The 24,231-nt window shown below is 42.8% G+C and overlaps 1 protein-coding gene across 4 annotated transcripts in view; it reads right to left on the bottom strand.

Annotated features, from left to right (window-relative positions):
• Il1r1 (interleukin 1 receptor type 1) overlaps positions 1-24,231 on the bottom strand; it is an 86,550-nt gene that overhangs the window by 33,213 nt on the left and 29,106 nt on the right. For 2 of the 4 annotated variants that reach the window (XM_069988609.1, XM_069988608.1), the window contains exon 2: positions 5,737-5,812. The exons of 1 other annotated variant lie outside the window; for it this stretch is intronic. The gene's annotated coding sequence lies outside the window, so the exon portion shown is untranslated. Of the gene's footprint in view, positions 1-5,736; positions 5,813-18,578; positions 18,811-24,231 lie in introns of those variants that run through there. One more of the 4 variants, XM_069988607.1, reaches the window with a different exon arrangement.

Here is a 24,231-nt window from a genome sequence, read left to right as displayed (position 1 = left end):
GAACAAGTTTCTCTTTAAGACATTGGCCCACATTAGAGCTGTTTCTTCAAGGATTTGTTTTTGAACTTTAAAAATATTTTAGATATGAAGCCCTTGTCTGGTACATAGCTAGTATTCTTCTCCCAATCTGTGGGCTTTCTATTTATCTTGCTAGCTATGTCTTTTGACTTGCAGAAAATCTGCAGTTAAATGTAATCTGATTTATCCAGCCTTTCTTTGATTTGTTGTGTTTTTGGATCTTAATTTACAAAGTTTTAACCTGAGCCAAGGAGCCCTAGAGTTTCCCCTATCCCTTCCTATAATATTTTCAGAGTATCTGGTCTTACATTGAGGTCTTTGATCCATTTGGAATTGATTCTGGTACAGGGTGATATATAAGGATCTACTTCAGTTATCAATACATGTATAACCAATTCTGTTAGCACATTTGTTGAACAGGCTGTCTTTCTTCTATCTTGTGTTTTTGGGTCCCTCATCAAAGATTAGGTGTCCATAGTTCATTTCCAGGTCTTCAATTACTCTGTTCCATTGGTCTCAGGCCTGTTCCTGTGCCAATACCAGGCTGTTTTTATAACAACAGCTTTATAATAGAGTTTGAAGTTTGGTATTGATATTCCTCCACAAATGTTCTTCCTTCTAAGGACTGTTTCCGCTATTTGGGGTCTTCTATTATTCCATGTGACTTTTTCGATTGCTTCTTCTATTTCATTAAACAATGTTTTGAGATATTCATGGGTATTGCATTGAGCATTTTCACAATGTTAATCCTCCTAATCCAGGAGCATGGGAGGGTTTTCCACTCCTTAAGTCTGCTTTAATTTCCTGTTTCAGATTTTTAGTTTCCATGATAGAGGTCCTTCTTTGGTTAAGTTAATAACTAGGTATTTTTTAGTATATTACAAAAGGAGTTACTTTCTTGATTTCAGCCTCACTCTCATCATTGCTGGGACACAGAAAAGCCATTAATTTTTGAGGGTTAATTTTATCTATCCTACTACTTCGCCAAAGTTTTGGATCACCTCAAGTAACTTGGGAGAGAAGTCTATAGGGTTCTTTGAAGAAAGGATCATGTCATCTGCAAAGAAGGAGAGTTTTAGTTCTTTCTCTATTTGTATCCCCTATTTGTTTGTCTCTTGCCTTATTCTGGCTAGGAATTCCAATACTATATATATATATATATATATATATATATATATGAGGAGTGGAGACAGTGGACATCCTTGTCTCATTCTATACCATATTATGTATACCTTTATTATATTGGGGAATGTTCCATGGTTTCTTACCTTCTCCAGAGTGAAGACGTTTTGTTTAAGAAATTATATTAAAAGGCATAAAAATGGTACATTTTTAAAAACAAACACTAGAGCAGGGGAGGAGATTTTCTGAGCTTGTCAGATACACCCATTCATATTCCCCACTTTATGCCTAAGCCTGCCTCAAGCCTTCAAGTAAAACCACATTCCTTAAATATCCTATGAATCTGACACTTGATTCACATAAATTGGCCATCCCCCAAATCACTCTAAGCTAATAGTATTATTAGTACCTACCTTAAACTCTATTTAGATTATTCAATATGAGGGAAGGCATTGGAACCTGTAGCCTGGCTAATTGCTCTTTCTCTGATGCATGAAGAGATGTTTCAAGTCTTTCTAACAGGAAGGAAAGAAAAAGGTGAAATGCTTCCAGATTGCCTAGCCACTCATCTTGGGTGATCAGCAACTCACATGAGGAAATAAAGCAGATGAACACCCCTGGCTGTCAGTTCACTTAGGTACAAGATTGGGCTTGTTTGGTTACTAGGTCAGAAGAAAGGAAAGATGCTAGACTGGCTTTTATAGAATGTATGTCAAGGTATAATTCTGAATTAATTGTAGACAAATGATCCTTAATCACTGCGTGGCTGTGGCTGATAGTGTCCACCACCAGGCAGTGTGATCTTGGACATGTTTCCTCCATGGGTCTCAATTTGTTCATCTGCACAGGTGAGCACTGGGGCAAGTGGTCTCAGAACACTTCCTGTTTTAATGGTTTAAAAAAAATCACAGGTAACAGGTTTTACTTCTGCCCCAAAACTACTCTGGAAAAAAAAATCAGCAGTGGAAGTAGCTATTTCCTTTAAGATCTTTCTGATTCCACATCTGTGTCCAGGTCCCAGAGGTAGAATCAGTTCTGAGCTGGGAAATGGCTGTTACCCAGTTATATGACTTAAGGGAGCCTGGACATCAGAGGGAAAGAAGGTAAAGAATGCACTCAATTTGAAGGTGGAAGGGAGGCATAGCAATGGAGGACAAAGGGTGAACAAAAGCAGCAGTGGTTCTCAGTAGCCACTATGTTGAAATTGAACTATACAACTTGTGAGCTGGGATAGGAGAGAAAAACTAGGCAAAAAAAAAGAAAAGGGTGGCAAAAAGAAATGTATTCATTACCTTATTTATGAAATGGTAACCCTCTGTACATCACCTTTATAATAACAATTTTTTAAAATGAAAAAGAAAGAAAAAAACATTTGAGTCCTTATCTTGGGGTTCATTTTGCTTAACATCAACGTATCTGACCATTTCTGCTTGTATCAGACATATATTAGTTATTGCAAATAAGGGAAACCATGGGACCTGTTTCTTTGGGCCTGGCTTACTTCATTTAATATGATTTTTTTCCAAGTCTTTCCATTTCCTAACAAATGGGGCAATGTCATTTTTTCTGATGGAGGCATAGAATTCCATTGTGTATATATACCACATTTTCTTGATCCATTCATCTACTGAGGGGCATCTGGGTTTTGTTTCTAACATATTTATAAGATGATTTCTGTGTTGCTTTGTATGTCCCTCCCCCACAGTATAACCCCTGCTTTCACTGTATTTGATGTTGGTGTAATTTGTGGAGGAGAAGGGAAAAAACAAATCATTTAAATAGGGATACAGGTGGACCCACTGCACCAAGTCAAAACATGAACTTTACAACTCTGGGGGGGGGGGGATGGGAAGGGATGGGATGGGAAGGGAAACAAAGGAGGAGGTAACAATACTTGATAAGAAATGTACTTATTACCTTGCCCATGTAATTGTAACCCCTCTATATAGTATTTTCACAATAAAAAAATAAAATGAAATGAAAAAAAATGCACTCAAAACTAAACCTAATGTGTTTGCAATAAAAATCAACACAGGCTGGCACTAGTGGTTAGAACCTATAATCCTAGCTACTCAGGTTCAAAACTATTTCAGAAATTAGGACCTTACTTGGGGAAAAAAGCCCATATGATCAAAATAATATATTTTAATATAAACCTAGCATGTTGGCAAGAGGACCATGTGTTTGATACCATCTAAGCAAAATCTTGCCTGAATATCCACCGCTGGGAGGAAAGAAGGAAGCAAGCAAGCAAAACTTCCTGATCCCTTCAATGACACAAAAATTCTAAGATGGGGCTGGGAAGGTGGCTCAGTGGTAGAGCGCTTGCCTTGCATGCATGAGGCCCTGGGTTCGATTCCTCAGTACCACATAAGCAAAAAAGAAAAATGCCAGAAGTGGCACTGTGGTTCAAGTGGTAGAGTGCTAGCCTTGAGCTGAAGAGCTGAGGGACAGCGCCCAGGCCCAGAGTTCAGGCCCCACGACCAGATCAAAAAAAAAAAAAAAATTCTAAGATGGAGCCAAGCCAGACTTTGCAGTCCCAGTAACGGACAGGTTGCACAAATCAGAAAGTTCCTATAGCTAAGTGCTAGTGGTTCATGCCTGTAATCCTAACTACTCAGGAGGCAGACCTCTAAGGATTATCATTCAAAGCAGAAAATTTATGAGACTTTTATCTCCAATTAACCAGTATGTTGTAAGGGGAAGTGTGGCTTAAATAGTAGAGTACCAATCTTGAGTGAAAAAGCCATGCGACATGAAGCCTTGAATTCAAGTCCCAGTATTGGCACAAAAAAGTACCTACACACAAATAGCATGTTAGGTAAAGTTCAGTTTTTATTCCTCAGTTTCCCATGTGACCAAATGGGTCGCATGCATTGACTGGCATTAACTGTTGCTATGAGAATAGATGATCTGACTCATTCATTAGACTTAAAACAGTGTCTCTCTGTCATGCTGATTAGTATCAATCACTCAGGGCTTGGAAGACAAGTAGAAATTCTGGTTAAATAATATCAGTTAAACATTTATTTTTGTATTCGCTTACTGCCTCACTGAACAACTGTATATTCAATGTCTAGTGTAGGCCTTGGGAGTGTAAATGGAAGTAATGGCCAAAGGCCTGGCTTAAGGAGTTCACTGGCTATAGGAGAAGTGGTCATGTTGAGAGTTAAACTGTGGCAAGAAGCATCCACAGGGAGAATCTCAGCCTTGTGATTAGCTAGGATTGCAGGCATGAGTCACTGGTGCCTGGCTTTTCTTTTATAGAGAGTTTTGACAACTGTGTGGAATATTAACTGGAGATGAGAGGGGAGGCAGCTTGCCATGGAGGAATGGATGAGAAGGACAAGGGTTGGTCCAGTCAGCAGAAAAAAAAAACTAAACCCATATGGGGCAAGGAAGAGTGATTCTCAACCTAATTCTCTAATGGGGGTCAGGGTCAGGCAGGATCAGGTTAGGACAGCTTAGGGATGATCAGTGGGTGTCACCTACTGCCCACCACAGGGCCCAGGGGTCCTGGGCTGGGAGCAGCAGTCTTGTGCAGAAATCCACAGTTTGAATGTGAGACAAAAAAGTGGAAATGGACAGTAAGATTGGGATGAGTGGAAGACAGCTCCAACCCCTCTGGGAGCTGTTACTTCACAGTTACAGCTACAGCACTCCTCAGATAACCTGGGAACGCGGGTGAACATAACTCTCAGTGACGTCAGGAAATCTGATAGCTGGACGCTGGGGATCATGTCCATGAACCTAGCTACTTGGGAGGCTGAGAACAGAAGGGTGGAGGTCCAAGACTAGTGCTGGCAAAAACAAGTTCAAAAAAGAGATGCGTCTCAAAAATAACCGGCCATTATAGAACTAGAGGTGTGGCTCAAGTGGTAGAACACTGGCATAGTAAGTGTGAGGTCCTGAATTTATACCTCAGTACCATCAGCTCCCCCAAAATATCTGATAACGCCTCCTTGGATCTTCTCCCCAGTTCCCTTCCTAGCAACTAGGAGCCACATTTCTACGCTTCTCAGAGATCCATGTTTTGAGTTTCCGATTATGAATGAGATCATGTGACATATGTCTTGTACTGGTCATTTCACTCAACATCATGTCCTCTAATTCACTGCTGCATAATCCTGTCCTATTGCTACAAAGGACCCCATAAATATGTACAAATATTGTGTGTAAAGCAAAAAGCAAAAATAAGAAGAAAGCCATCAGAGCACCCACACCTCATGCATGTAATCCTGTGTACTCATGACATTGAGATCTAGAAAACACATTTGACATGAGCCAGGCAGAAAAGTCTGCTGGACTACATAACCAGGAAAAAGCAGGTATGGAGGCATGACTCAAGTGCTAGGTGATAGAGTGCTAGCTGACAAGCAAGCAGGATGAACGTGTACAAGGCCCTGAATTCAATCTCCAGTCCTACCAAATGAATAAATAAAAATCTGATAAGGCTTCAGAGCTTCCCCAAAGAAAAAAATTGCCAGCAAATATGAAGTGCTTCTTGAATACTGTGGTAGAGATAACAGAGGCATCTAAAGCTGAGGGTGGAAGGCCTCGTTTATTAATGGGAAAAGGCCAGGAAAACACTGTTACCTTGGAGAAGGCCTTGACCTGTGGGAAGTGCTCTGCTTCTCAGGAATGATTCACCATATTTAGGGGGTGTGTTTACCTGGGGAAAGAAGAACAACAAAGGTCTGAATAAATGAAGAGCCCTGGGGTCACCCACAATCTCTAAGACCCCCAAGAAAGGACACCAAGGTTTTTGCATACTCATAAAAATGAGTTGGTTGTTTAAAAGATGGATGTCCTGCAGTCCTTCAGGGCAGGACACTTTTAGAAACCCAAGTCATAGGAGTATAGAATGCAGAGTTTGACCACCATAGACTAATTTGGATTAAACATATTTACCTGACATTTGCCAGACACAGAGATGATTCAAACTATCAAGGAAGATCACAGCTTGGAGCACATGAGAATCAGAAATAAGGTACTACCACATCTTCATTTTTCTGGCAATCTTGAACTCAGGGCCTTATACTCTCGCTTAGTTTTTTTGGTACATAGCTGACTGTGTTTCTCATACCACTGTGTCTTATAAAGACCTCATCATCCATTACTTGTTTTGGAAGATTTTTAATATTTTGGAATCTAAATTTTCATGTCTGAGTCATGGTCTTGGTAACACAAAAGGCTTGACAGGCCTAAACATAAGCCTTTCATTACACTCTCAATAAAACACTCTAACCAACTCAATGCTAAGCATGTTGCTTAGACTAAACACACTAAATCTCAAATTACCATGCGCTTTACACTGAAATAATAGGACACAGCACCACATCAAGCTATCAAAGGCATATGGCTTATAGCACAGCACAAAATCAGAGTAGAATCCCAGGTCTTCCTGTCCTAAGCCTGTCACCAGGACAGGCTTCAGAAATGGCTGCAGCTGATGTGAATTGTAGAGAGACAGTGCCAACCAAGAAACAGAGGAATGGAGGAAGGAAGAGATGTACAAGAGGTCCAGGAAGGACCAGGTCCCAGAAGGTCCAAGAAAACTGTTTTTTGTTTTTGTTTTTGTCTTTTTTGTTTTTGTTAGTTTGTTTCTTTTTGTCAGTCATGGAGCCTGAACTCTGGGCCTGGGCGCTGTCCCTCAGCTCTTCAGCTCAAGGCTAGCGCTCTACCACTTGAGCCACAGCGCCACTTCCGGCTTTTTTCTTTTTGCTTATGTGGTGCTGAGGAATCGAACCCAGGGCCTCACGCATGCAAGGCAAGCAAGCACTCTACCACATGAGCTACCTTCCCAGCTCCCAGGAAAATTGTTGATTCTCTATTCCCCACTGTTTCACATTTCCTTTTCTTTTTCACTCCAGAAACTTCCTTTAAAACCTATTTACACTCACAATCTCTACTTGTCATCATCACCAAACCACACCTGCATCTTCCTTTTTTATTTACTGTTCCTCTGAAATCTGCTGCCCAAACCACCAGCTCCCCTGGATTCCAGGCTGTGGAGCCTTCACTCACCATCACACTGCAGCACCTGAGCCACCCACCTCCCTCCCGACTTCTGGGATGGAAGTCAGCTGCCATCTTGTTCCATTCCTTCCCAGGCTCTGGTCCTGGCTCCTGTCTGTAAGCGTTTGTGCCAATTTCCCTCCAGCGTGCTTCTCTGTAATACTCTCTGTACTATTCCGGAGACAGGTTTGAGCCATCCTAATCTCTAATCTCAGTATCTCCATCCTTCACAGGCAGGAGAGACAAGTCACAAATGCACAAGTAAATCACACGTCAGTTCCAGCAATGCTGAGTTTTTCCCAGGGTGACTGGTCAGAAAGCAGGCCAACCTCCCCTTTCCCATATTCTTTTTGTTTTGTATTTTTAATATTTTATTATCTTTTTCCACATATATTTTTATTGTAAAAAGACTGTACAGAGGGGTTACAGTTATATGAGTAGGGTAATGAATACATTTCCTATCGAGCACTGTTACCTCCTCCTTTGTTTTTCTGCCATCCCTTCCTTCCCAAATCCCTAACTCCTCCCTCTCTCCCCCCATGTTCATTTTCAACATAGTGTCTTGTGCCTCTCATTGTTACAATGGGTCAACCTGTATCCTTATTTCATCATTTTGTTATTTCCCTTCCCCTCCCCAAATTAGAAAAATGTATATACAAGATGCAGGGCACCGACATAAAATACAGTGAAAACAGGGGTTATACCACGCAGGAGGAACATATGAAAGAAACAAAAAAAAATCAGATAGTACATTATAAATACATGAAAAACAACAGTACTGTATTTGATGTTGGTATAATTTGGGGAGGGGAAGGGAAAAAACAAATTGTTTAAATAGCGATACAGGTGGACCCATTGCAACAATGAGATGTACAAAACACTATGTTGAAAATGAACATAGTATTGTACTCACTGTGCATAATCTGTGTAGGATGAGGAACTTCTCATTAAGAATATGGGAAGGGGGCTGGGAAGGTGGCTCAGTGGTAGAGCGCTTGCAAGCATGGGGCCCTGGGTTCGATTCCTCAGCACCACATAAACAAAAAGAAAAAAGCCATAAGTGGTGCTGTGGCTCAAGTGGTAGAGCACTAGCCTTGAGCTGAAGAGCTGAGGGACAGTGCCCAGGCCCCACGACCGGACTCCCCCACAAAAAAAAAAGAATATGGGAGAGGGCGAAATAAAGGCAGACATCCTGAAAATATTACAGGATGGACTAGGAGAAACCCTAGGTCTCCTTGGCACAGGCCAAAATTTTCTTAATAGAGACCCAGAAATACAACAAATAAAAGAAAGGCTGGACAAATGGGATTGCATGAAGCTGCAGAATTTCTGCATGGCAAAGGACATAGCTGGCAAGATCAATAGAAAGCCCACGGATTGGGAGAAGATCTTCACTAGCCATACAATGAACAAGGGTCTCATATCTAAAATATACTTAGAACTCAAAAAATTAAATCCCCCAACAACAAATCCTCAAAGAAATAACCACCAGAGGGGCTGGGAAGGTGGCTCAGTGGTAGAGTGCTTGCCTTGCATGTATGAGGCCCTGGGTTCTATTCCTCAGCACCACATAAGCAGAAAAAGCCAGAAATGGGGCTGAGGCTCAAGTGGTAGAGCGCTAGCCTTGAGCTGAAGAGCTCAAGGACGGCTCCTAGGCCTGGAGTTCAAGCCCCACATCTTTTTTAAAAAAGAAAGAACCACCAATTAATAAGTGGGCCAAAGACTTAAAGAGAGACTTCTCTGAAGAGGAAATAAGAATGGCCAATAGACACATGAAGAAATGCTCAACTTCTCTATCCATAAAAGAAATGCAAATCAAGACAACACCCCAGTTAGAAAGGCTATAATCAAGAGAGAAAGGAGGGGGCGGGGAGAAGGAATACATCCACTCACCCATCCATCATCTTTGCGTTATACACACAAGTATGAACACTTTGCTCAGAATTATAGGAAGCAAGGAAAAAAGACAGGTGCTAAATATAGGCATATAGGATGGAGAACAGGAATACAAAAGAAAATCATTGGGGTCTAGAGATAACCAGGACTCACACCAGACAAAGCAGAGTCTAACTTAAAAGGTACAACGAAGGTTCATGTTCAGTTAGGGGTGGGGATGAGTGTGAGGAGAAAGACAACAACAGGAATAAAGCTACAGACTGAGACCTGTTAATTCCAGAGGAAATCCTGAGCAAATGAAACTTCCCTTAGTCAGAGGTAATTGATCCATGTCCATTGTGATTTTTGAGGAGTCTTTAGAGTAAAATCCAAAAATAAACCTTTACAAAATACCCACAAAAAAAGTCACAGATTTAGTCTGCTCTGTTATTTTAAAGATGACCTTCCCTGCACAAAATAAATGCTGAAGAAAAGAAAAAGAATGAACTCACCTAATAAATCAGCAAGCTGTAGCATACTATATCCCTTTTTCCTTCCTAGGGACATGAAGTATGAACCATTTGGACTTGCCCACTTCCTCTCCACATACAGCCTCCAAGTGAGTCTCAGTGATGCACCAATACTGATGATCAGCCCAAGGAGTAGACAGCTGGGACTTCAGGTGACCAAAAATCTAGGGCTTGTCACTTCCTGGTCCAGTAGCCTTGTTTGTTCACTGCCCAGGCTTTGTATGAGAATCATACCTTTAAGTTCTACCAGTTGAAGGGGTGGTCCATACAGTCCCATTACACTTGGCTAACCATGCTGTATCTAGAAATACCTTTTTCCTAAAACATAGCTAGAGTAGCAGATGGAATAGATACATTAGAGGTATAAAGGAGTTGCCTACTTCTATGTTTTGATTTGGGTTAGAACCCTCTAATCCCATGTTGAACTCTGGTGGTGTGAAGAGATAAATGCTGTACTCACAGTGCTGGATTGATTCTCACAGGAATGAGTCAAGGGCCCTTGAAGAACAGGGGCTCTTCTTGTAGTTTTCTCCCAAAGCTTCACCAGATGCAACTATCTGATTCAGCCTCCAGAACTGTGAGCTAGATAAACTTCTACTCTCTATAAAGAAGTCCTCAGTGTTAGGTATTGCATAGTAAGACTTTGCTAGACTCCGGATGAGAAACTTGAACATGAGCTAAATTACAAAACTGGACAATGTGAACCAGAATTGACAATGAACATATGGGCCACCAACAAAAGTCCTCTTTTCCAGGAAGGCCTGACTTTACCCAACAAATCCTTCCTTGACCTATCCAGGCACAGGAAAAGTGACAGCTAATGATGGCTGTCGTCCCAAGGAGCCAGGCATTTTCCCCAAGGCTCAGAGCCAAGCACAGAGGAAAAGGCTTTTTTTTTTCCTAGCTTGTAAGCACATTGCATCTATTAAATACTTTCATCTTAATGAAGGATTTTACACAAGCTCGGGGAATTCTCATCTTGTTCCTGAGGAAATCCCCCACATTGTCAATCTTGCCTGCCAGAACATAAGCCACTTGAAGATGGTATGGCACACATCAGACACTCTGGGTGATGTCAGACATACCGATGTATGGGATCATCCAGGGAGATAGGTAGCAGAGGCATTAGGCACTGGGAACAACTCATTCTGTGACCTGCTACTCAGTGTTTGAACACAGGATTGGCTGCCCACACACACAGGAGAACGAGCCCAGAGCTGTCCCATTGGCTCATGCCGATTCTAACTACTCCACCTCCTATTTTCTCTCCACAACCTTCTTCCTGCTTCTTGAATATTATGAGGCCCTAAATATGCACAAAAGTCAACATCCAAGTCCATCTTCTTCCACACAGTCTTGCCTGGATGCCCACAAACCAGGCAGGCCCACAGACAGTGGAACCAATGTTGGGGTGACCCAGGAAAGAGCCAGGTGTAGCTCTGAATTGGAGCCTGTAAATGCCAGGGTGTCTCCGGTATTTTAAGCATGGTCAAGAGAGAGGAACCGGTCAGCCAATTTCCAAATGAACATATCCTCTTGAGCTTCTCAGACTGTTGACCATGGTAAGAGACACGGTTAGCTGAATTAAAGAATAGAGGCCTCCAAAGTATAGAGCTTGAGTTTAAGGGAAGTTCTCAGTTTGAATTTAAGCCAAACTTTGAAAGAAACCCAAACAGTGAGTAATCTGCAAGAGATAGCCCTCCACCCCCCACTCCCTTCCTGAAGGAACCAATCTCCAAATTTGAAACTTAGAAGAAAGTCTCAACCATATTTAGCCCTTGCTTTGCCTCTATAACTAGGCAATCTGTCATGTACAAAAATGTGTATAGCTCACGCTTCTGGAAGCTGAGAAGTTTAAGGGCATGATGCCAGCACCTGGTGAAGGCCGAGCATAAGTGCTCTGTCATCCATGGAAGAAGGTAGAAAGGCAAAGGAGAATGAGACTGAGCGAGCAGGAGAGCGTTGGGCTCATTTTCATGACAACCTCACACCTGCAATAATGAGCTCACTACAAGGACAAGTGAATATATCATTATGAATCCATTCATGAGAGCAGAGCCTTCATGATCCAATCAGATCCCATTAGCACGCCCTTACCACTATTGCATTGGGCATTAGGTTTTCAACCCATTCACTTTGGGGGACACATTCAGACTTCAGTACCTACTTTTAAAATCTCACTTCATACCAACATTTTCATGTGCTGCCTAATAAATACACGTACACCATTGTTTAATACAGTTTAATCATTGATTCGCATATATGTGTTAGATTTAATGTCATGCAGAAAGACAGAATTAGGCTCCAACTAATTTATTCATAACTGAAAAGTGACTATGGCTGACTCCTTGAGAAAAGCAAGAGTTAAGCACAATTCAGCATATGAAATATATCATAACCTAAATGATCTATTCAAAACCAGTGGAAATATGGGGCATGGGGTTTATTGCTGGGGTCTTCTCCTGTTACCCATTATAAGGATTCAAACAGCTAGTAAACAGTCCTCAAAGCCAAGTGAGATGTCATATGCACCAGGGAAATTGAGGTGGGAGATTCTAGTAAGTTCTGTCTTAGGATGGATAACATAGTAAGAACGTGTCTCAAAAGAAAAATTCATAACCTAATCTTAAAACCAAAAATGTCAGTTTGAGAGATAAGCCTAAAAGGAACTTACAAAGCCACAAAACCACATGCTTATAGAAAGCACTTTAGAATTCTATGCTTACACAAGTGCATATTTCATATATCAAAATCCACTTATTCCCAAGGAGAATCCCAAAACTTTCACAGAATCCAAGGTTAATTCTACCAGAGCATCCATTTTACCCAAAAAGTTCCAGGGGGAGCTATTATTTTTATGCTAGAACAAGCATGGGTATGTTATCAGATAGGAAGGGGAAAAAAATCTTCAAGATCAGTCCAGAATGAAATAGAGACATTGGTCCAGGATGAAAGACAGATATCAGAGAAATATTCCATAAGATAAGCTACTCAGGGGTACTGCGTTGAGTCTTTGATTTTCATTTCTCAACTAGTATCTTAAGTGGTAAAATCTAAGAAGCACTCTCCTAAGAAAGTGCCCACAAGCATCTCCATTAAATTCCAACAATAAGAAATGGAAGCATGAGGTCCCACCAAGTCATATCCATAAGTTAAGACAGATGCGCAACACAACCTCAACTATCACCCCCCAGGTGGAGTCCAGCATCAAGATAGGGGAGAAAAAAGAGAAAACAATCAGAGGAGCCTGCAGAAAATCACATCGTGCTCTCACAACTTTCCTCTCTGCAGAGATTAGAAACATGTACTATCACATACAGACATTCCAAAAGCCAAAGTGAGCATGCATATGGCCACCCCTGGAGAAACAGCTTTACAAAATGATCAGCAAGCCAACCACTGGTGGCTCACCCCTATCATCTTAGACACTCAGGAAACTGAGGTCTGAGGATTGTGATTTGAAGTGAGCTTCAGAAGAAAAAAAAGCTGTGAGACTATCTCCAATGATCCAGCAAAAAATCCAGAAGTAGAAGTGTGTCTCAAGTATTAAAGTGCCAACCTTGAGCAAAACAAGCTAATAGAGCATGCTGAGTTACTGAGTTCAATCCCCAGCAACAGCACAACAAAAGAAAAGGAAAAAAAACAATGAGCAAGCAAAAGCCTAAAGGGGAAAACAAGGCAGAAAGAGACATGGTTACTGTCAGAAGATACTCCAGACTCTTCTAGTGAGGTGAGAAGAGCTGAAAATCTCAAGCTGAGACCTAAAGACACTCCCAAAGGACTAAGCATCTACCACAAGGATTCTCATAGTGAATTTTCTTGTGTAATTTTTTTACTGAAGCAAAACACTTATAGAGGGAAATACACAAAACTTACATGAGCAATTTCATAAGTAAAGACAGGTCAAGACCCAGACCATTTCTATCACTCCTCTAAGCCCTTTTGTCTCTCCACCACATGTACATGGTACTCATCACCTCGATTTCCACCATCACTTTTATCTTTAATAACATACCCTAAGTAGCATCCCATATTGTTAGCTTCTATGCTACCTACAAGTGCCCTGCTACTTCAGGTCCCAAGTTTGCACGAGTGCTCTGACCACTCACTACCGAGTCATATAGGCAAGGGAGCAGTTCTTAGCAGGGAAGGGCCTGGTCTCAAAAAGAGCATTTCACAAAATATAGGGAAGGGGGCACTTTGGATGATCATGCACCCAGTGAGTGCTGAAAGCCATGGTACTGGACACCTGTAATAAGGCAAGGAAGTTCTGTTCAGTAGAGACTCGTTCCTTGCCTGAAATGGCCACCATAGATCCCATAGACCTTCATGAAAGAAGGAAATATATATAGAATATGTGCAAGCCAGCCACTAGTTCTATTCCACATTTATATAGAATACATATCATAGGCTGAGCACTAATGGCACATGCCTATAATCTGAGCTACTTAGGAAGCTGAGATCTGAGGATCAGAATTCAACGCCAGCCCAAGGAGAAGATTCCATGAGATTCTTCTCTCCAACTAACCAGCAGAAAAGCCAGAAGTGGAGGTATGGCTCAAGTAGTAGAATTCCAGCCTTGAGTAAAATAGCAAGCCCTAGTACTGATATATGCATACAAAAATACATATTATAACATATTTCCACACATACTAAATATTTTAGAAATGCAACTATGGTTACAATTGAGAGTTGATTTGCCTTTGACTCCTATTTAGACCACAGCAAGAGTGAATCATCTTTAGCAGTATTTGTACAGCCACTGCCCCATCTGTTCCAGGATACACTTGAATATGTCCCAGGCCATTTTGTAGTCCATCTACACAAACCACTGACCCCCTTACTAGGTTCCAGATGGCTCAGACCAGCCATTTACATCTGAATTACAATTGTTTTTGTCAGTCATGGGGCTTGAACTCACTGCCTGAGTTCAAGGATCTGTTCCTGACCTTTTTAACCCAAGGCCAACCCTCTACCACTTTGAGCCACAGCTCCATTTCCAGTTTTCTGGTAATTGATTGGAGATAAGAGTCTCACGGCTTTTCTGTCCAGGCTGGCTTTGAATCACAATCCCCAGATCTCAGCCTCCTGAGTAGCTAGGACTACAGGTGTAAGCTACCAGCACCCAGATGAATTACAGACTTTTCATACAAATTGCTTTTTGTTTTTCTTTGCATCTAGATGTTACGTTGACTTTTTAAATCATATTGTGAACAAGTTTTATTATATCATCTCAGATTGGTAGACAGGATGTCATTTAAAAATATTTCCAGGAAGGGGCTAAATATGTAGTAAAGAGAAAAGGGCTTGTGAACATGACAGCATGAACTTCTTATGTACCTCGAGATCCCTTTGGAGTTACTGCTTTCCTCTCAGATGTCTTACTCTCAGGTAGGGGAGGTCAGATGTGCAGGGCGCAGGCTGCCTAGACCTCACCTTCTAGAGCCCTGGTATACATCATACCAGATACCGGAACATGCTCTCCACCCCCTGGTTATGGACGTCCAAGAAAAAGCTCCCACTTTAACTTGAATCAAGAATGTTTCTATCTTTCCCAAACATGTCACTTTCAACTGGAAGACATTAACAGCTGAGCACTCCCAGGTTCCTTCCCTCCTAGTGCCTGCAAGAAAGCATATTTGTGTTGCCAACCTGGTTATCATGCTAGCACTGTCTGGGGGCTTTACAAATGCCTGACACACTCCAGAGATGCTAGTTTTTCTGTCACACACCCAAGCCTGCCTGTCTCAGAGAGTCTGTGGCAATGTCAAGATTCAGGCAGGGCTGAATCTTCCTTCAATTTTCTTACACCTCATCTGGGTCATCATGAGTTACGTTAGTTTGTTTTCCAGTGCTAGAGATCAAGTCTTAAGCAGAAAAGGTCAGATAAGTTGATGTTAGGTGAAATGAACCCCAAGATAAGGATTCAAATGGTTTTTCTTTCTTGTGATTGTTTCTAACATATGTATAAGATGATTTCTTTGTTGCTTTGTATGTCCCTCCCCCATGGTATAACCCCTGCTTTCACTGTATTTGATGTTGGTATAATTTGTGGAGGGGAAGGGAAAAAACAAATCGTTTAAATAGGGAAACAGGTGGACCCATTGCAACAATGAGATGTACATGTCGCTATGTCGAAAAATGAACTTTACAACTTTGGGGGGGGGGGCCGCGGGCGAGGGTGGGAAGGGGAAACAAAGGAGGAGGTAACAATGCTTGATAAGAAACGTACTCATTATGTTATTTACTCTGTACGTTATTTTCACAATAAAAAAATCAGCTAAAAAAAAAAAGAGAGATCAAGCCTTACTGACCTACATCCCTAACTAAGGTTTAATATCCTAATAGAACATATTTCACCCTCTTTGTTTTTACTTTTCCCACTTTCCAATTTATGGCATTTTATAAATCCTTGTTGAAACATTATCCTGTCACACATATGTGTGCATGTATAAGGAAGAGATAGCACACAATCCAAGAGACCAAAACAAGGGACCTTGAACAATTTCATACTCTGTCAACACTTGGTGAGATCTCTTGCTGCCGGGGCCTCTCTGAATGGTCTGTGGTGCTAGGTACAGATAAAAGCCTATGGCGGCATTTCCTAGGGTCATGGCAGAGGAGAATACCAACATTGCAGATCCCCCTCGCATACCACCAACCCACCTACCAACCACAGAGAGAGGAAAATGCAAGCCAAGCATCCACTTACAGCCACACATGGGTAGCATTGTTAGCTCTGGCTATGGCCAGCAAGTCAGATGCCCTTGACAACCTATCTCATCTAAAGAGGCAAGTTCATAATGGAATCATCATATAGCATAAGAATCTGAGGATCTCTGTGCTCTCCCATGTTCTATGCTATGCTACAGCAGCTCCATGACAATGGTGCAATTTTGTCCTTTTGACTCATGATATGTTCCCTCTATAAAAGACACTCACCTTTTTCATGAGCCCCACAAGTGTTTTCAATATGCCCTAACTCAGGGGAATAATCCGGTCATGGCAAATATCTAGGCACTCCTGCTATTCTACACTCATGTCATACACACATGCTCATGCCAGTATTGTGGCTTGAATTTGAAGCCACATTACTTTTCTTCATTCAAATTTGATGCTCTATTACTTGAGCTACATCTTCACTTCTATCGTTTTGCTGATTCTTTGGAGATAAGAGTCTCATGGACTTTCCTGCCTGGTCTGATGAACTACAATCCTCAGATCTCAGCTTCCTGAATAGCTAGGATTCTAGGCATAAGTCACTAGTGCCTGGCCACTCTTACTATTCTTTAAGCTTCATTTGTGACCATTGACCTTAGTTTCCTCTGGAGATGTTGACTAGAGTCTTCCAGGCAACCCATACCCACTCTTTGCCAAGAGGCCAACTTCAAAGAACCCCCTTATGAAGCAAGACTTCCAATATCCTGTGACTTGCCAAGAGAACTCAAGTACATAAATATGTAAGACTCAATAGTCTTACATATTTCAGTGTATGGCACCTAACAGGCATTCAATAGGCATATGTTTAATAAATAAAGAACCTAATATTGAGTAGTGTTTCACAATGGCGAACAATTTACTCAAAAGATGTGGCATACTTCAGACCATAATTGCTTTACAACACACAGGGCACTGCAGAGTCTATTAGAAATGGGAAGTTCGGTCTTGTAATGTCTTGGTCATACGAAAATTCAACTCAACTGTTCTTTCTTGGCACCAAATAGTGAGCCACAGTATTTCTCATACAACAGAATGGCAGCTCTTCGTGAGACTGAAAACCAATCCAGTTTCTAACGTCCTTTTCCTCCCATCAAATCTCATTGTCAAAGTACTGTGTTTCTGCCGAGACAAAACTTAGTACAGGATAGGAATATGAAATGTTAAATACAATATCAAACAGTTGCTTAATAGGTGAGGTGAGGAGAGAGGTAGAAAGTGTTCCCAGCACTGTTCTGGCTTTCCCTAGCTCACAGTCATGGAGTTCCATTCATACAATTCCCCTCCCAGGAGCTTGGCACTAAGCCAGGATGACCCAGACACCACATACCAGTGGCAAGTGGATCTTGGCTCATCTTTTCTCCAAAGAACCAATTGATTTCTTTAGCTCCCAGATGTGGAGCTAAAACCACAGAATGGAACTAATACCATCCCTTGACTCAGCAGACCCTGCAGAGTCCCCCCCCACCCCCACCCCCGGCAGGATTGGGGACTGCACACACTCTTAAGTAGCCTCTTAAACCTCGTGGCAAGTAGAGGAGAAAGTTTTGGGAGGCAAGGATTGGTTGGGACATAACAAGGTTTGAACCCCAAGGGTCTTCATCTCCTTCTGGGCTCCTGTCCACCAATAAGGAAAGCTCCTGGCTAAGCCTGAGCTTCCTCTGGCTGTAAAACCAGGTTGATCATTGCTCCCTCCTCACAGGACTGCTGGGAGGATAAAAGGCAGTATGTATAAAGGGCCTTATAAACTGTAACATGCTATGCTTTGCCATGCTTGTAAACTATGTATCCTCTTGGTGGACTCCCTATTTGTAACTCTGTCACCCAGAATCAGCCTTTCTCTTAAAGGTCAAGTAACCCTATGCAGTGTATTTAAAACATTAATTTTTTTTATCTTGTTAAAGAGACTGTCTCTTCTGAGCTTCAAACCCTAAGAGGGACACTCTGAACTAGTTGAACTTGCCCAGGTCTGGAAGTAATTTAAACAGGGAGCATTAGTCCCCTAGAACAAACTCCAGGAAATACTAACAAGTTCCCTAAAAGAATTTAGATAACGTTTACTACAGAGAGAGGAGGGGAGTTGGGGGGGGGGGGAGAGACAGAGAGACAGAGACAAAGACAGACACAGACAGACACAGCCTGAGACAGGGACAGAGGGATTCTAACCACGATCCCCTTATCACCGCTGTACCCAGGAAACTTTCACAACCAAGGGCAACTTAGGACACTTGTATGTGTCAAGGCCACTGTCGCCCCACCCACCCACCCCACCCCCGGAACTGTCCAGTTTTCTCCTACCTGGGCGTGCCCCTGGTGTTCCAGTCCAGAGTGTGGGATCACAGCCTCAAGCCCATATGACCGAGCTGGGCAAGGCTGAGCCCTGGGAGCCAAGAAGTGGGTGCTCCTGGGCACAGGCACACGTTGATCACATTCCTGCCGATGGAGGGGCGCTCAGGACGGCCAGCACCTCCCTCCAGTCCAGGACTGGCCCTGCTCTGGCTCCTCCTGGCTGATACCGTGCGCTCCAGCCGGCTCCGGGCGCCCCGCAGGAGCTGCGCCCGCCTTTGCGGCTTGGAACTGCAGGCGCCACTCCAACTCCAGCCCAGTGCCGCGGGGGCGGGGAGAGGGCGGGGACTGGCGGCCTTGCCAATCCTTGGGCGGCGATCCAGCTGGCCCGGTGCCCCCTCCTCGCCCCCGCCCGTCCCATGCCCGCCTCCCCGGGAACAGCAGAGGCTGTGAAGCTGGGCGCTCCCAAACCACAGCCTGGCTCCTCCAGGGTAACAACACTAGACAAACCCTGGTCATCCAGCCTTCTTGACCAGTGACCACTTAAAGAAACTGCGTTGGCTTCAGGCCAGGCATCAGATTCCCAGGCGAACATGGATACTGTAGTGCCCAGAACAACCTCTCCAGGGTCCAGCCAGGGGCAGGAAAGTCCAACTGACCCTTATCACCAATTAACCAGCAAAAAGCCTGAAGTGGAGCTGTGGCTCAAGTGGCAGAGAGCCAACCTTGAGCAAAAAAGTTAAAGGGCAGTATGCAGGCCTTGAGTTCAAGCCCCAGTACTACCACCACCACACACACACACACACACACACACACACACACACACACACACACACTTGTTGTACAAAGGGTTGCAATTTAACATGTGCAAGTAAGTGTACAGTTTCTTCATTTTTAAACCGTTTTTGTGCCTGTTTCATCCTGCACAAATGCCATCTGTCAAATTTATTATTGTTATTCACTAGATGAAAAGGCAGTTCAGCCTTGTTGAATGACAACTCATTTCTATAACTACTTAAAGATGATAGAGAGAAAAAGAAAGAAAGAAAGAAAGAAAGAAAGAAAGAAAGAAAGAAAGAAAGAAAGAAAGAAAGAAAGAAAGAAAGAAAGAAAGAAAGAGAAAAAGGAAGGAAGGAAGGAAGGAAGGAAGGAAGGAAGGAAGGAAGGAAGGAAGGAAGTAGGTAGAGAGGTAGGGAGGGAGGGAGGGAGGGAGGGAGGAAGGAAGGAAAGAAGGAAGGAAGGAAGGAAAGAGCAAGCAACTTAGGTGTCTCACAATCTTGGTGTCACAAACTCTAAAACTTAAAAACCCACTTCATTCCTCTAGAACACTATACAGATGCAAATTTGTCCCCAGAAAGAAATATATCTAAGGAAGGCTAAAGCCTTCTAGTTGAGTTCCTAGAAACATCATGCCTAAAATGGATGGGGGATATTGTGACATCTCAACAGCTCCTAAGCTAGAGACCTGGCCTTCTCCTTTCATTGTATGAGCCTCCAGCAAAGGACTGGTTTCTTTTCAGGTCATAGATGTATGTCACCCTGCAAGGAACGGCTAAGTAAAGGATGATGGCTTCTTCCTTCCAGTCTGCACAGTTCTGCCCCTTCCTGAATCCCTTCCTGACTGGACTAGTGCTTGTTTCTCTACCTCATCTTTCATAGGCCCTTCAGAAACTCTAGCACTGGGGTAACCTACACTGAGGCCTCAGTTTCTGGGACGATTCTTGGGCAAGTGGGAGACATGAAAGAATGAGCAGTAATAACTTACCATACAAGTTGTCTTGTGGCCAAGCTTGATAAGGTTTTCTCATTTCTAGTTTATGTTTCTAAAGGTTTCAGTCCCTCCCTGTTTCTCAGGGAAATAGCCTTAACTCTGGCTGTGTCACACATTATGAAAGCTCATTAACTATCCCATCTGTTGGTGTTCCCCTATGAAGAGATCATTCTCACACCTCGGTCTACAGTCAGAACTACTGCCAAGAGTAGATGCCACTAGGTCCACATTAGTTCCATCAGAAATCTCTGGGCTGGGGACCTACTTCAGTGTTTACAGAGCTTCCTGATGAGTCCATTGTGCAGCCAGGATCAGGTTCCTTTCAGTAAGAATCTTGAAACCTCTCCCTGAAAGCTACTCCAGGAGATGCACACAAGTAGTTGTTAAAGAAAACTAAAACTAGTGGAAGGGTCCCAGAAGCTCTATGTTTTGTCTTGTAATTTTATGTATTGTGGGGGTTGTAAACAATTTATAAGTAAAAAGTAAAACTGCTTTGTGCAATGATATAGAAATAAAATTTACACTGTCTTTTTTTTTTTTTTTTGTCGATCATGGGGCTTGAACTCTGGGCCTGTGTGCTGTCCCTGAGCTCTTCAGCTCAAAGCTAGTGCTCTACCACTTGAGCCATAGCACCACTTCCAGGTTTTTGGTGATTTATTTCACAGCTTTTCCTGCCCAAGCTGTCTTTGAACTGTGATCCTCAGATCTCAGCCTCTTGAGTAGCTAGGATTACAGGCATGAGCCACCTGACCCAGCTTCTCTCTCTCTCTCTCTCTCTCTCTCTCTCTCTCTCTCTCTCTCTCTCTCTCTCTCTCTCTCTCTCTCTCTCTCTCTCTCTCCCCCCCTCTCTCTCTCCCCCCCCCCTCTCTCTCTCTCCCTCTCTCTGGCAGAGTTTCTCTTTGATGCCTAGGCTAGGCTCAAGAAATTCTCCTACATCAGCCATTTGTGTAGCAGCAGGAACTATAGGCATCCTTTGGCTTTCCTTTCTTTGTGTGTGCCAGGCCTGGGGCTTGAACTCAGAGCCTGGGGACTGTCCCTGAGCTTTTGTGCTCAAGGCCAGTGCTCTACCACTTGAGCCACAGCTCCATTGCCAGTTTATTCATTGTAACTTAGAGATAAGAGTCTCACAGACTCTCTTGCCCATGCTGGCTTTGAACCGTGATCCTCAGATCTCAGCTTCCTTAGTAACTAGGATGAGCCAACAGGCATGAGCCAACAGCACTCGACTATAGCTTTCCATTTTTTAAGTGCTGAAGACCTCTCTTCTTTATACTAATCATAAGGATCTCAGCTGGGGCCCTGAGGTCACCACCTCCCTCCTTTGCCTCAATCAGATCGGAGCACTTATTTCCTTTGCTTCTTTGCCTCAAGTAATGTGTGTGTGCAACTGTCTCACTTCACCTCCGAAGTGAAGTCTCACATCAGATGGAAAGTGTCACCCTTTGTATCATTCTCTGCCAGTTTTCAACACTATACCAATGCCCCCAGGGCATTGAGGTATTTCAGCTTATGATCTATCACTCATATTGCTGGTGCACTGATAGTATAATCCAATTTACGAGAAACAGAAGTAGTACCTTACCCTCCAGGAAAGCTGCCTGCCTCTGAAATGCTTATCATTCAGGATTCTTCACTGTCTCCCAGCTCCTCCCAGGTGACCTTCCTAAAAAGAGACCTTGTCTCCTGAAGATTTTCAGCCTCTCCTCACTCACTAAGCTACTGGGAATCTCTTTGGAGAGACGTAAAAAAAAATGCATATGCCATAAAACCATGGTGAGCAGTGCTCATAAAGTATTTCCCATGGTCCATGTGATAGGAGAATGTGTTGAAGGATTTTCCTTCATAGACACAAACACTGAGCTTGAAAGTTTAAAGAGGAAAACATTTTTTGTGCTTATAAAGCCAAAATGTGGGAGAAGTTCGGCCATAAAGCATATTCCATAAACTGTGGTGTCCAGAAGAATGTGTGCTGCTTGTCTAAACCACAGTCAGCCAGCAGGTAGCCAAGGGAGAAGCAGAGGGAGGTGACTGATGACGTTCCTTGGACTTCAAGTCTTTGACAAGTGGCTCAGTATCCTCATTCTCTGCTATCGCTCAAAGAAACTGTGGCCTGCTTCTGAGGGAGGACACGAATCAAGAATCCTGGAAGAAAGAAACATTGCTTGGCTTCTCAGAAAGTAGTTCTAGCACTACCATTTTACTAATTAAAAAAAAATACTGTGATCAGTATGGCTTGAGAAGCCAGAGCGGTGCTTGGGACTAAGCCTAGCTGTCTCACAAGGACTGGTGGATCCTAATGTTCAGTAAAAGCAATCAAGAGTCATCAAACCCTCCAAAGGGGGCTGAAAGAGGCCAGAGGCCAACCAATACCCAGAAGCCTTTGCAGCTGAGGCTGACCAGGCAAGCATGGTCTCAGGTGAAATTTGTAAGACCACAGGATGACCTATAGTCCCCAATTTAACCCTAGGCAACAGGACAAGCCTTACTCACCACCATCGTCACTGCCCACAAAGACTTGTGGGTTAGAACAAAAACAAGGGGAGAGAAGAATTCTGCATGCAATATGTAATTATTCTCCAAAGACACTGAGTCTGGAATCAGAGTATACAAATCAACTCTGAATCTGTTAGCTCTTTTCTGCCGCTAGATGATATGAAAATAAAGTGAACTTCAACTGCTAAAGAAATAAAATATGTGTATTTTTGTAGACAAGACCTCTGTGGTTCTAAACTTGTGACACCTATTTTTGGCTATTTATAGAGCTGCCAGTAAACTCTCACAAAACCACAGCATAGATTTAAAACCACTGTCCCAGATGGACTTCCTAGTGCAGCCCAGTTTTTCTGATCCTCTTACCCAGTTTCCATCCACGAAGTGTCAGCCACTTTCTTACCTATGTCTCGCATGTTCTCCCATCATTACAACTTCTCAGTTTTAATCGGCTCAGCACTCTTTCTTTCTCTAAGCAGTTGTTCATGGACTTCCATGATCCTCTTTCTATTCAGAGTCCTTTGAGTTTCTAAGCCCTTTACCAAGCAACAAGGCACAAGTGAAGTAGAGTTGAGTGCTCTTATTAGCAAGTGTAGCATAGCGTAAGAAGACAATCAAGGCTGGGAACCATTTCTTAACCTCATTTATATAAACAGGAAAAGATGACAGACATGACAGGTCAGGTTTTTACTCTGTTGCAGCGTTAAGCTTGCTCAGTGAAGGCGAAGGACTGAAAGAGGTTTTATGCACCTGGTTTGCATCACATATTAACTCAGAAAGGACATAGTCAGTTCCAAAATCTGATATACCTGGTAACTTCCCAGTACTGCTATACTTAACAGAGCCAGATTGATGGTCTCTCTCTCTGTCTCTCTCCTACTGTTTTCTGTTGGATGATTTCCCTAACACATGAAACTTACTGCATCAATAACTGAAGTGTCCATTGGCATCAGAAAGGCAGCCCTTCCCAGCTTTCCCCATCTGATCTAAGAAGAGCCCATTGAAATTTCTGGGGCTTAATCACATGTCAGACACATAATAAGATAATGGCCTTCTTTAAATTCACAATTAGACTGAATCCCCTTTTCCCTGTACTTCTAGATAGCCACACCATTGTTGTCTTTCTAAATTTCTTCATGTGTGTGTGTGTGAGAGAGAGACATGGGGCTTGATCTCAGGGCTAGCCCCTGTCCCTGAGCTTTTTTTGCTCAAGGCCAGCATTCTATTACTAGAACCACAGTGCCATTGCTAATATTTTTGTTGGTTAAATTGAGATAGGAGTCTCACAGACTTTCCTGCTCAGGCTAGCTTCAATCAGTAATCCTCAGATCTCAGCTCCCTGAGTAGCTAGAATTACAGGTATAAGCTACCAGCATCTGGCATTTCCTTTTGATATGATCATTG

Source organism: Dipodomys merriami, unplaced genomic scaffold (genome assembly GCF_024711535.1).
Source record: "Dipodomys merriami isolate MVZ:Mamm:240054 unplaced genomic scaffold, mDipMer1.0.p SCAF_36, whole genome shotgun sequence".
Lineage (NCBI taxonomy): Eukaryota > Metazoa > Chordata > Mammalia > Rodentia > Heteromyidae > Dipodomys > Dipodomys merriami.
The sequence above is the reverse complement of the archived record's forward strand: the minus strand, read 5'-3'. Positions and strand labels throughout refer to the sequence as shown.